Raw genomic sequence first — 14,148 nt, 5'->3', positions numbered from 1 at the left:
TCCTGTGGTTTATAAATAAGTTTGAGTAATTGTGAGATGGAATTGTGGACTCCATTGAAAAAGATGAACAATTAATCTACTGCAATACTTTACCTCCTGCAGAATTTTCTAATATCCAATAAGCCTGAACTCTATCACCTTAGTACTAATCATCCCACTAGCTTTAATGAATTTAATGAGTTCTGTTTAATTCTGATATTATCAGCATAGATTTGTAGTGTGGATTAAGTCTTCGTTGCCGTTCTTATATTAAATATATTATAAAGTTCATACCTCTCAGCTGTCACTTGTTTTCTGGAACATCCATGATTTTCTACTCAAAATTTAGCTCCGGCTCTCTTAATCCCTCCAAAAAATTGTGATTTCGAGAAGAAATGTGATGAAGTAAACTTGAAAATAATGACAATAATTAAAGTTATAGACTGTATTTACTTCTGAAAATACATATTAGTTTACATTCTCTTATTCTTAAATGTCTCATCTCAGGTTAATAGTAGTGATATTTTAAAAGGGTGCTTGATTGTCCCGTATTATTTCTTGATTTGCTCCTGCTTCTGTGGAGATTTGCTCATGGTTGAGCTGTATAATTATGCTCATGCCGAACAATGGACAGCAAGGTCCTGTACGGACTCTTGAGAATAACCAAACAATTCTCTTAAGGGAAAACCTGGTTACTCGCGTCGCGTAATCTTCCGGGTTTCCCTCTCAGTAATGCAGGCAACCTACAAACGCAAGGAACCAATTAGGTGCGACTTCCGCCTCTTGGTCTAATTCGGACACCTCCACAAGGTGGATAAAGGCGGGCGGTTACAAGAAGTGACTGACAGCTTACTGCTCAGGTAAAGAGTACGGTCATTAAGTCGTGTCGCTATTGAAGCAACATGGAGAATGGCCGGTAAGATCCTGGTTAATTCATTAAACAAAGTCAACGGAGTCAACTTTTTTGGTGATCGTAAAAAGTCAGGCGATTCTGTAGATGACGTTCGTTATTAGGAAACGTTTGTTTCTTTTGCTGTCTTTGTTTCCTAATGGTGCTATTCAGTAAGTAGCTAGCTTGAATTTCGTAATATTAAAAGGGATCACTACAGGATGGGCTAGACTGCACGTTTAGCTGAAACTAACTGTATACAAGCATATTTGATGAAGATTTCTGACTAAGGAACCGGCATAGAAGTCGACCCATATTATATTATATGGAGGGAATAGGGTTATGAAGTTTGCACGTCTCTGTCCGTGGTCCTGAACCGGGACTATTGCCCTCCCGTGAATCAACGGAAATACGCTACCACTCTTGATTAAACATTTTCAGTTTTATCTACCCTTCTCCATTAGTAATCTGAATTCTCGTCCATATCCATGCGGTATATTGGCTAGTGAGTTAATCCTTATCACTGTTTTCCTACAATGAATTACACTCTGTTGCTGATTTTATATCAATCATGGAATCCTTGCAGTCACAGGATGGCACTGAGGCACTGAGGAGCGGCGTGTCCTCCCTCTCTCCATCTCCTTGATATGTAAGTTTACCAGGTTGCTTCTGTGACTAGGATGCAAGTGAGAAGATATGTCACTTACTTATTTATAGGGGTCATAAGGGCTCTCTTCACTTTAGCAGACTGTTCTTACTGCTCACATACTATGTTACAATTAAAATGCATGGACACATTCCTTCACATGTGTAATTAACATACAATAAGACCTTTACTTCATATTTTAGGCTGTGATCTAGTCAATAAAGAACAGTGGGTTACTTTTCTCTTAAAAAAATAATAACAAGCAGGAACCTGTACTGAGAGAGTTAAACGCCATGTAAAGTAAGTCAGAATCTACTGGCAGATGTAAAAAAAATGCTTCTGTTATTTTTTTCATTTGCAAATGTCACATGGGTTTTGAAACAACAATTATATTCCATGTGAGGATAGTAATGCTAAATGAGTGTTTCTCGCTGGTAAAGGTGTTAAATAATCCTAATGCAGTTATACAGCTAGGAAAAAAATTGAAACATGTTCTTTTCTACTGGACATTTACTGCTACATTATCATAAGACTTTATTGTCTATTTACTGCTTACTGTTATTTCCTGTAACTTATGATACACCTCATTGTTTTGCGTAACACATTTTCTAAGGCTTACCATAGACGTCTGTTTTTTTTTTTTTTTAATCCTACAGTGTATGGAACTAAGTACATGTGGTTCAGTTGAGGAGTTGAGTAACAAGAAATATGGCATATGCATTTTGAATTTAATAGGGAGTCGATATATGTGAGAATGAATTGTGTATACTTAATTGAGTGGGACTTGGTATTCAACAGATTAAGAAAACATTTTTTATTCTACTATCTTACTGAAATAAAATCTGTTCTCATAAAACAGAAGAACCAAGCCTTAGTATATCTTTGAAATTCTCCACATTTCTTCCCTGGTCAGTGTTTCTAAGCACGTGTGTGTGTGTGTGTTTGTAAGAGAGGAAGAGAGGGAGAGATTAGACCAAGAAGGCATTTTAGCACAGACACCAGTATATGTTTATATACATATATGTCTGTTTATTTATCAAAATGCAGAAGCATTGACACTTAGATGATCAGTGCCAACATTTTGAAAATCAATAAAATGCAAACCAAACAAAGTTGAAAGAAACCTACCATGCATTCAGACATAGTTTGTATTAATAATAGTAGTGTTGCTGTGTGTGTGTGTGTGTGTGTGTGTGTGTGTGTGTGTGTGTGTGTGTGTGTGTGTGTGTGTGTGTAAAATTTCAGAAAGGAATATGTGTGAATGCACACACACAGACACACACACACACACATATATATATATATATATATATATATATATATATATATATATATATATATATATACACACACACATATAGAGGGAGAGAGAGAGAGATGCGATGTTTGCTGTGAGAGTGTTGATGGAGAAGTACAGATTAGGTCAGAAGGAGTTGCACTGTGTCTTTGTGGACTTAGAGAAAGCATATGACAGGGTGCCTAGAGAGGACTTGTGGTATTGTATGAGGAAGTCGGGAGTGTCAGAGAAGTATGTAAGAGTGGTACAGGATATGTACAAAGGTAGTGTGACAGCGGTGAGGTCTGCGGTGGGAGTGACAGATGTGTTTAAGGTGGAGGTGGGATTACATCAAGGATCAGCTCTGAGCCCTTTCTTATTTGCAATGGTGATGGACAGGTTGACAGACGAGATCAGACAGGAGTCCCTGTGGACTATGATATTTGCAGATGACATTGTGATCTGTAGTGAGAGTAGGGAACAGGTGGAGGAGACCCTGGAGAGGTGGAGATATGCTCTAGAGAGAAGAGGAATGAAGGTCAGCAGGACTAAGACAGAATATATGTGTGTGAATGACAGGGAGGATAGAGGAATGGTGAGGATGTAGGGAGTAGAGGTGGCAAAGGTGGATGAGTTTAAATACTTGGGATCAACAGTTCAGAGTAATGGTGAGTGTGGAAGGGAGGTGAAGAAGAGAGTACAGGCAGGATGGAGTGGGTGGAGAAGAGTGTCAGGAACGATTTGTGACAGACGAGTACCAGTAATAGTGAAAGGGAAGGTGTACAAGAGGGTAGTGAGACCAGCTATGTCATATGGGTTGTAGACAGTGGCATTGACAAAAAAGCAGGAGTCAGAGCCGGACATGGCAGAGTTAAAGATGTTAAGATTTGCACTGGGTGTGACGAGGGTGGACAGGATTAGGTATAAGTATATTAGAGGGTCAGCCCAGGTTGGAAGGTTTGGAGACAAAGCCAGAGAAGCAAGATTATGTTGGTTTGGACATGTGCTGAGGAGGGATGTAGAGTATATTGGGAAAAAGATGCTAAGGATGAAGCTGCAAGGTAACAGGAAAAGAGGAAGGCCTAAGATAATGTTTATGGATGTGGTGAGAGAGGACATGCAGGTGGTTGGTGTGACAGAGCAAGATGCAGAGGACAAGAAGAAATGGAAACAGATGATCTGCTGTGGCGACCCCTAATGGGAGCAGCCGAAAGAAGAATATATATATATATATATATATATATATATGTATATATTTATATAGATATCTGGGTCTACTTTACTTAGCTGAAAAATCACATCTCTGACAGTCACTTCACCAAGATGAATACACCGACAAACCAGAAGACTGACATCTGGAACACCGACATTCCTACCCAAGGTAAGTAACCTCTTGACCATCCTATTGAACTTTGCCCCTTACTCCAGTGGTAGTGTGATCTCAGAGCTGGTATATTCAGTTAGAGGGTGTGGGGAGCTTCTCCCCACATGGGTGGGTTTAGTTTTGTTTCGTTTTTTTTTTTTGGAACGGCCAAGCGGTAACTAACCTCTGGTCGGAATGCTGGTGTTCTGGATGTTGGTCTTCTGCTTTGTTGGTGTATTTGTCTCAGTGAAGTGAATGTCGGCGATGTGGTTTTTCGGGTAAGTGAAGTAGATCCACATATACATATATATGTATAAATACATATATATGTACATACATACATACACACAAGTGTCATTCAGTCTGTTGAATCAGTTACTCATCAATGGAGTGAATGACACTGAAATGCCTTTAAGTGTTCCATTCATTTAAATTTGAAGGATCCAGATGAACAATACACTGCATACATGTAGGTAAGGTAAGGTAAGTGTGGCTTTGTAAACAGTTATTCTGAGAGTTTTGGCATCAGTGGTGGGATTATTTGTGTAAGTGTATGTGAGCTACAGTTAGAGCAAGAGCTAAGTAAAGGAAAAGAGTTAGCTTTGTGTGTGTATCTGTGTGTGTGATTGTGTCTTGTGCAGTGGTAATGCTATAGAAAGGGGTCTTCTAAGGTAAGGTGCAAGGTTAGAGTTAGTGCACATTAGTAAGGTGGGTAGGGATGAAGCCCCTCTGCTCACCTTATTAATGTCTGATAACTCTAACCCTGCACCTTACCATAGAAAATCCCTTTCAGTAACACTAGACCAATAATTGAGTATAACACCCCATTTGGGATGTACCTCTCCAAACACGTGCACCAACTGGAAAGGCCACTGAAATACCTCACAAACAGAATCAATGGTCTCCAACATGTGTCCTATGCAGACAGGCTCAAATCACCATCACTCTACTCAGTATATTACAAATTGCTCAGGGGTGATCTGTGTCTTGCCTACAAGGCAATCTCAGACCCTGCCCTACTAGAGATGCTTCATATCCATAAGTCTAACTCCTCACACACTACCCGATCAAAAGACCTGATTCTAATGTGTGACATCAACAAAACCTGCTGGAGAGGCAGGTTTGTCTTCCAGAGGCTTCCCCATCTCTGGAATAGACTCCCCATACACATTAAACAGAGTACCTCACTGACCCTCTTCAAGCGCAACCTTGATGAGTGGATGGATAACCACAAATTTGTCCCAGGGGTTCCACCTGTGTCCCTCACTGACAGGGGTGACTGGTGCTGACTGAGGTTTATTTTTTGGAATAAACTCTTGGCTAGACTTGTAAAGGCCCCAGGACCATTATCTTAGTAACCTCCTATGATCCAATGATACAGGTTACATAGGATCAGGTAATGCATAGAGTTGAACTGAAACCCTTTAATGATACTGATTAATTTTGTAGCTTTAGTTTTTCATAATGAAATCTCAAAGAAGACTGAGTTATGACATTTTGCATATAGTAATTGCATCATGATTTGTAGAAGTGTTCACTGACACAGTCTGATATTTTACATTATACACATTTTACAGTGGGAGTTCGGGTTGTATAATATATATTATATAATACATCCCAAGGAGTACTGGGTCCATAAATGGAGAATTAAGAGGGAAAGTGCCACAAAAAATGGCCTCAAAGAGTTAAATATAGCAAAACAATTTATGTCTTGAGATATATGAAGCTTTTATGTTGGTCTACCATGTATGAACTACTAAGATCATTGCATAAAAAACATTGAGAGGAGGCCCAGCTCAATGGCCTAGTGAGGTGAAGCCTTGACCATAGTCAACATGGCATGAGATCATTTAATAACTTGAACACTAAAGGAACCTGGTGTGGGAGACTGAAATAAAGTGACCATTGTCAGCTCCTGTGGGAAGGGATGTAGGCCTGCCTCCTACAGTTCCAATACCGCCTTGAGACAGAGGTGTGCTGCTTGCAACATATTGGCTATGGATGTGTGAATAGCTCTGAAAAGCTATATTTATGGGGTAGCCTTCCTGGGGTGAATTTAGGAATGCGCAAGCCAACAGGCAAAGAAGTAACACTCACATTGACTCCTGGAGAAGTGGTTATTCCAGAAAAGGCAATACCCCTTATGGCTTTCTGAATGGCTGCTGCACCATAAACAACTCTCTCTCCCTGGTGATAGAGAATGAGCGGGAAGTAGTGGCAGTAGCTAGATGACTGCCAGTTGTGTAGACTGAAAAAAATGGAGGAAAAAGAATCACAGAGGTAATGAAGAACCCGAAACATTGGTGAGTAAAAGGGCTGTGTGTCTCAGCTGAGGTCCATGTAGAATGTCTTTTGAATTTGTTCCTGTAGGTCTTCTGATTTGGAAGGCCATTGGGAAGAAGTTCTTCAACAAACCATCACAAATAGAAGCTTCTCTAGCCTTCTTTGTATTTCACTCTTAGGACTAGTACAACAGGAGTATTCTAGCAGTCAGTTAAAGTAAGAAGAGACCTGGGTGAGTCAACAAGCATTTATGGTCCTTCGATTGATTAATTTATTTACACATATTTTATCAATGAGGTTAATCCCACTGTGCCTAGCCTCTTTTCAGTGCAGACATGAGATGATATTCATACTGACTAGGGGAAATTTGCCCAAAGTACTTGTAAATTTTCCCTTTTCTTTAAACCCTATAAAGTGAGGGATTGTGTATAATATAGAGAAAATGGTCTTGAATTTAAAGAATCCTGTGTTCTTAGCATCTTTTTGCTTAAAATGGATTTTGAAAAAATTTGTAATATGAAGCAAAAGGAATATTAAGTAATATGTTAAAAATAGTATATCAGGAACTGTGGGAAGAAATTAAACTATGAGAAAGAATGAAATATAAGAGGAAAGCAGAGGTCTCAGATTAAAAGGGAAAAAAAAAAGAATAAAAAATCGAGATGGATAAGTTAGAGCATAAGAGAGGAAAATGGTATGAGACGATTATGTTAAAATATTATTACAGTGAGTCACAGATGGGTTTGGAAATGGAACCAAAAGAAGCTATTAGAGAGAGAAGAAAACATTTTTTTTATGTGTGGAGGAAGATCAAGATTTAACATGGAGATTAATGCTACAAACATCCTAGTTAAAGGAGAAATGCTATTTATAGCAGTAAATGAAAGAACATGTATAAAATGTAATGCAAACAAAACAACAGAGTATGTTTTTTTCGAATGTCCTAGAGTTGCAAGATTGTGGAATATGTTGAAAAGGTATAATTTTATGAATGTATTACAGGATGTTAAAATGTAAGACATTGTTTATGGATATTACAAAGAATATGAAACAGACATGCAAGATCAAAAGATATGTACAATGATTATTTTTCAGATTTGGCAGGCGAGGACTAAAAGGATATTTAATACAATATGTGATGCAGCTGATTTTATTAAAACATAAAATATTGTTTGTGGCAAAATGGGTGGGCATTAAGAAGGAGGGTAATAGTTAATTTATTCATATTGTTTTTCTTGTTAAATAATTCTAACTATATTTTGAGTGTATTTTTTTTGTTTATATACATAAAGTGATGAGTATAGGATTTTAATAAAGACCCCTACTCTTCTTGATAGGTGCCACTGGATCTTTTACATCTACCTGAGCTACCACCAACTCAGGCAGATAGGGTCTTGGTTTAACATCTCATCCCCAATAGCTAGACCAAACTGCATGACCATGGTGGATACTTCGGATGACATTGTAAGTTACACAGTCTGCACCAGTCAAGGTTGTGGTTCCTTCATTCTCACAGCAATGTTGGGGTTGGCATGTCACAAGGGACACTTTGCGTGTAACCACCATACAGGTCCTGTTCTACCAGATCCACCACATCCATGTCCAGGGAGGGCATCTGGGCCTGCACCACCTTTGTAGTGCCAGAAATGCATTGCATGCTCCCATAGTGCCTTTCCCATGTGTCACTACCACTGTTGTCTCACTGCACAGTCCCATAGTGGCACATTCACTAAACAGTGGAGGATATCCTATCTGTCATAGATACCAGCCTTTTGCACGAACCCATCAACACTTAGGTTAATAAGTGTTTTTTCCTAGTAGTAAAGACTCCTTGCATCCATGTTACCCTAGGCATCTGTGCAAATGATAATGGCTGTGATCCACATCACCATTGCAGTATATGCAGAGATGCCTGATGCACATTGTGACTCAGCTGAGTACTGCCACAATGCATGCGTTATTTTGTTCTGCAGAATACCTCACTGACACTGTGCACATGTGAGGTGGACTACATGTTGCTGCTTTAGCTATGCTGTTATATGCTGTGTAAAACACTGTCTGAAAAAGCTTAGTGTGGCTTCTGCTGGTGGATATGGTGTAGTGGTTGTAGTAGGTCCTGCTGCTTCACTGCTAGAAGGTGCTGGGGCTACTAGCTTTTCTGACTGATGTTGGAGGATCATATTATGCAGCATGAAACATGATAGGAATATCTGGTATGTTGTAAAGGGGCAAAATTCAGAGTTGCCAAATGTGTCTAGGCAGAGGGCTGGGACCTCAGCAAGATGAATGCTCTCTGCTGCATTTTTGGTTTGAGCATGGGTAATACATACTTCTAATCAGAAATGCTTTGAAGGATTCATATAGGTATCAATAGCTAGGGCTACTGGGGAGTATCCTGTGTCACTACTGGCATAGGGCCAGGGTTAATAGAGACTGGTGAAGGTAGAAGGTGTTTATGTGGTTGTGGATCTACAGGCATGCCATTGTATCTGCATTTACCTACTGTCTGACCCTGTGGGATATCTCCTTATAAGAACAGCAAAGTATATGATATCTATGTCATATAAAGAGATCATGTGCATTACCAGGATGTTGTACAAACACAGGGGTTATTAGCCCCAGTGTATATCTGCTCTATGGCAGTTAATAGAATGATAATCCTTTCTACTTGTCGCTGTCCTACTTTGGACACAATAGAAGAGTCTCTGTGGGTTCTGTTCAAGCAGCTTTATTATATACAAACACATCATGATAGAAGTTTACTGACTTTAATTTAAGTAACTTAAATACAAACTAACTACTACAATCATACATGCTCACTCTGTGCCTGCACTCTCAAAATGGCACTGGGAATAGCATGTGCCTGGTATTTAAATGTGCACGTTCAGTCCTTGATATGCTTCTTAAAGATACAGCACATACACTTTGCTCTACACTACTGATGTAATACTGTATAGGAATACTGGATGGGGACTTTATATCCACCCACAGGGTTGCAGTCTGTTGCTCCCAGCAGTTCAGGGCAGTTAACAATATTCTAAAAGCTACAGAGTGATTGATGTGCTTGGAAAAATGATGTGCTCCCCCACATCTGGAGGAAATGTGTTTAGTGGATGGAAAGACTTTTTTTCAAATAAGCAAAACACAGATTTTAAAATGACTTATTATCAGCAGCAAAGACTGTTATAAGAGGTATTGCCAGCCTATATAAAGGGAAGCTTTGAACTATGGAAGCAGTAATATCTGTAAAAGCATTTTGCAGACTGAATTTTTGTACATTAATTCACAGACACATATGACTTGAGAAATGCACACGTCCTACTCTCTGCATTATTTATGCTGTATGTTTCAAGCAAAGTAATCTCTGTGGAGTCTGCACATCCTCCCTGTGTCTCCAAGAATCTTAGCTGGGTGCTTTGGTTTCCTCCCAAATTTCAAAGACATGAAGATAAATTGGAAGTCCTCCATACTGCTTATTGAAGTGTGTGCCATGAGTGAGTCTGTATTTGGTAAGCCCTGTCTTTAGGATTATTTTTATTGCTTTGTGCCCATTAAGTGCCACGATAAATTCTCTTCTATGGCCATCAGTTAAATTAAGCAAGCTACCAGAGATTGAATAAATGCCTATAAGAAAAGAATAGGCAAAGATTTAGTTATAATAAGGATGCTTGGTGTGATTGTTGCTCTTCTTAATTATTCTGTAATTAGTTGTGGTCAGCATAATTTTGTCTTCTATATGTTTAATCATGCCCTAAAGTATGAATGAAAAGGTAACTGATAGAGACCTGATTGTTAAAGAGAAAAACATATCAGGAATGCTTTTATGTTTATATGAAGCTAAATGTCTGAATAATTATTTCACTATTAAGCCAGAGATGAAGACAACTATGGGCAGAATACATACTGGCAACTCTGAGATGTACATGTTGGTTACATCTCAAGATAATATTTTTAGATTCCAACGCAGCTCTTACATGGTGTTTTTGCATGAATACATGCACCACTGCATTGGGCTGTCTCAGCAATTCATAGAATTGCTTGGCCATGTAGATTAGCTTGACCTGTCCTTTCACATCTTAGTAGTAAATGAAGCCAAAAAACTGTATTCATCCATTATGGTAGAGGTAAATACTGGGGAGATCAGTGGAAAGGTAGGGCTAGGAAGTGTGTGCATGCATGTATGCAGGCAGAAGCTTAGCTGGTTCAATCAGCCCCTGGACAGTTGCCCCTCTCTCCCCACTCTAGCTATGCTACTGTATGCAGAGGCTGCATGTGTGAGAATGTGTATGAGTATCTGTCTGCCTGGGACACAGCAGTTCTCAAACCATAGTATCAGTTACATTAAATAATGATTTTCACTACATGACTGATGACCAAATCAAGAATTAGACACATGTTGTGACATTCATTTATCTACTGAGGTGTCACCATCATGGGTAAACTGTAAAACACTGATAAATTTTCATTCACTGACAGAGCAAGTTATGAATATTATAGTAATAGTCTCTGTTGTACAAAGACTCAGGTGTTCCAGTTTCATTTGTGTGTCTTCAATATTAAAAAAACAATAACACAACAGTGAAATGATTGTTATTCCAGTAGCTCCAAAGAAGTAATTTGAATACAGACAAAATACAGCTCTGAAAACAACTACAAGGAACCATCTCGTTATTGTGCAAGTTAAAAATTTCACCAACAGGCTTCCTCAGGCAATCAGTCATAAAAGACACTCATTTGACTTGTATAACAAATCTTCAACAAATCATGACCACTACCTTTGTCACTTTACATGCTTATGGGAATCACAATACACAGAATGTTGTCTGTACGGCTAAGTGTGAAGCATGTGATGGTTATTATATAGGTATGACTAACAGGAAACTAAAAGAACAAATAGGTGAACATCTTTCTGATATAAGATGCAAAGTTATCACTATCTCCCTATATAAGCATATTTTAGACAAAAGTAGTGGCCATGGTTTTAAGTTTATGATTTTAGAAGTTATTTATTTACCATTGCATGGAGTGATGTTAAACATTTAAGAGAAAATGAGGAGATACGTTGGATACTTGGAATGAGAGCACACATACCACCTGGTTTAAATGGTGCTTTCACTTTAACACCAAAGCTTAAATATCTACATGAACAAGTTTAGTTAATCAGGGTCATGTAATTTGTTGAAAATTTGCTGTATAACTTAAATGAGTGTCGTTTATGACTGATTGCCTGAGGAAGCCTGTTGGCAAAAGTTTTAACTTGCACAATAAAGAGACAGTTCCTTGTATTGGTTTCAGTGCTTTATTTTGTCTGTTTCTAATATTACTTTGGCTTTTAAGATGCATTTATGACTCATTGTACATAAGCCATAACCTAAAAGGTCACTGTGATTAGCCCAAAAGGTCAATATTATTACTGTATGACCAAAATGTCTGTTATATTAATTAAGCAATAAGGTATGACCAAAACATTTGCCAATTATCAAGTTAAATAACACCTAAAGGTGGCATGGGGTTTGAGATATGTCCAAAAACTACACTACTTGCAGGGGTTGCTTAATGGAGCAATAAAACACTGGAGCTGTACAAACTAGTAAAAACACAAAACGACTAGGCGATATATTAATTAAGCAATAAGGTATGACCAAAACATCTGCCAATGATCAAGTTAAATAACACCTAAAGGTGGCATGGGGTTTGAGATATGTCCAAAAACTACACTACTTGCAGGGGTTGCTTAATGGAGCAATAAAACACTGGAGCTGTACAAACTAGTAAAAACACAAAATGACTAGGCGATTTAAAAGAATGAACCACCGATTTATTTAAACAAAAATAAAGACTTTAAGCGCTTTTCGTCTGGTTATATACATACAGACTTCCTCAGAAGGTACCATTACATAAAATAAGCCCTGTTTAAATACTCAGCAGCTGAAAAAGTGCGGGAAAATTAGTGACATCTATTAGATCTACTTAATATAGTCAGACTTGAACATTGATCCTAATATGAAAAACAATAAAGCTGTACATAGCCTGTGCATGATTATGTATACTTAAAATCAGAACTGTTTGAAGATATCAAATACACATAATGATATTACATACTAAAACAGTAAGACACAATTATTTACTGTGTAAACATTTTACTCATAGGTACTGAATATCATCTGAACGTTTATCTATGCAAGCTTTTAAGCTTTAATATGCTCATAATAGAGCATGAATCATTGAGACCAGGGTAGTTGAATGCATTTAATTTAAGCTGCCACAATAATTCTAATTCTTCTAATTTAAAAGAAGCTGGTCCACCCCTGATGTCATTCACAAACTGGTCTATAACCATGAACCTAAACTTGTGCTGTGGAAATAAATGGACATGTTTTGCTAGAGCATTTTCTATTTTAGTATGTTCAATAGCATAAATGTGTTCATAGATCCTTTCACGGAATCTACGTTCCGTTTTGCCCACATAAAATGCTGGGCACACTTCACATCTAGCTAAATAAACAATAAACTTGGTGTTGCAATTATATCTAGCTTTCACCTTGTATTTATGTCCATTAAGTTCAAATGAGTTTGTGACGTCTATGAATTTAAAATAATTGCAATTTTCACATTTAAATGTACCTGTCACTCTAGGTATTTTTGAATGATGTCTTTCTAGAAGTGTTTTTAAATTACTTCCTCTCTTATAAACTATAGTTGGTTTAGAACCAAGACGTTCAAACAAAACATGGTTGATTTTAAATATGTCCCAGTTTTTTTGTAAAATTCTGACCATGTGGCTACTCTGAACATTGAAAGTAGTTATTAAACTACATTTAAAATGCTCTTCTTTTTTAGTTAACTGTTCATTAAGAGGTACATTTATTCCAGAATCTAACAGGCATATACCATCATTTGATGGAAATTTGACTGTTAACATACGTTTAAATAAAGATATTTCGCTTTTACGTGTGACTTCGTCGATCAAAGAATCTAACAGGTCTTTAGGGTAGCCACGGTGTATAAACATGTTTTTCAAGAAGTCACATTCCTCTAAAAAGTCAGTATTTAAAGTAGAAATCCGTGAAGCTCTCACCAATTGGCCTTTGACTATAGACCTCTTTTGGTGAAAGGGATGGCAACTTGAAAAATGCAAAAAAGAGTTAGAATAAGTTGGTTTACGAAAAACTTTTGCTGTATAAGAACTTAACTCATTATTTTTCTCTAACCAGATATCCAAATAGGAAATGGCTTCTGAATTAAAGCTAAATGTGAACTGTAAGAAGTCCGTAGTAGTGTTTAACTTTTGGACAAATTCCACTGCTCTTACTTCATCACCTTTAAATAATACAAAGATATCGTCCAAAAATCTAGTGTAATATAAAAAGTCTTCAAGTAAAATTGTATCATTAAATATGTAATTGGTTTCCCAGTGGGCCATAACAAGGTTGGCCACACTAGCTCCACAAGGGAAACCCATTGCCAGTCCTACTTTCTGTAAAAAAAATTTGTTGTCAAACATAAAGTAGTTATTTGTTAGAATTAGGTCTAGTAGTTCAGTGATCAAAGCTATATCTCTGTTAGGTGCTCCATGTTTAGGCATTAGTGCTGTTACCCATTCAATACTAACAGAGTGTGAAATGCATGTATATAAATCCTTGACATCTATTGTCAAAAAGTTTGAGTCATGTCTAAATTCCATGCTGTTAATATTAGACAAGAAAGACCAA

General features: G+C 37.7%; 1 protein-coding gene across 1 annotated transcript in view; it reads left to right on the top strand.

Moving 5' to 3' along the window:
- Positions 1-1,386: 1,386 nt before the first annotated feature.
- The window catches only part of PDZD7 (PDZ domain containing 7), an 809,774-nt gene continuing 797,012 nt past the window's right edge, over positions 1,387-14,148 (top strand). Inside the window, exon 1 of the mRNA XM_044056491.1 lies at positions 1,387-1,517. The gene's annotated coding sequence lies outside the window, so the exon portion shown is untranslated. The remainder of the gene's footprint in view (positions 1,518-14,148) is intronic.

This window comes from Protopterus annectens, chromosome 14.part0 (genome assembly GCF_019279795.1).
Source record: "Protopterus annectens isolate FY-2018-M chromosome 14.part0, PAN1.0, whole genome shotgun sequence".
In the NCBI taxonomy this organism is placed as follows: domain Eukaryota; kingdom Metazoa; phylum Chordata; order Ceratodontiformes; family Protopteridae; genus Protopterus; species Protopterus annectens.
Note: the sequence above shows the minus strand (reverse complement) of the source record. Positions and strands in the feature narration are given on the sequence as shown.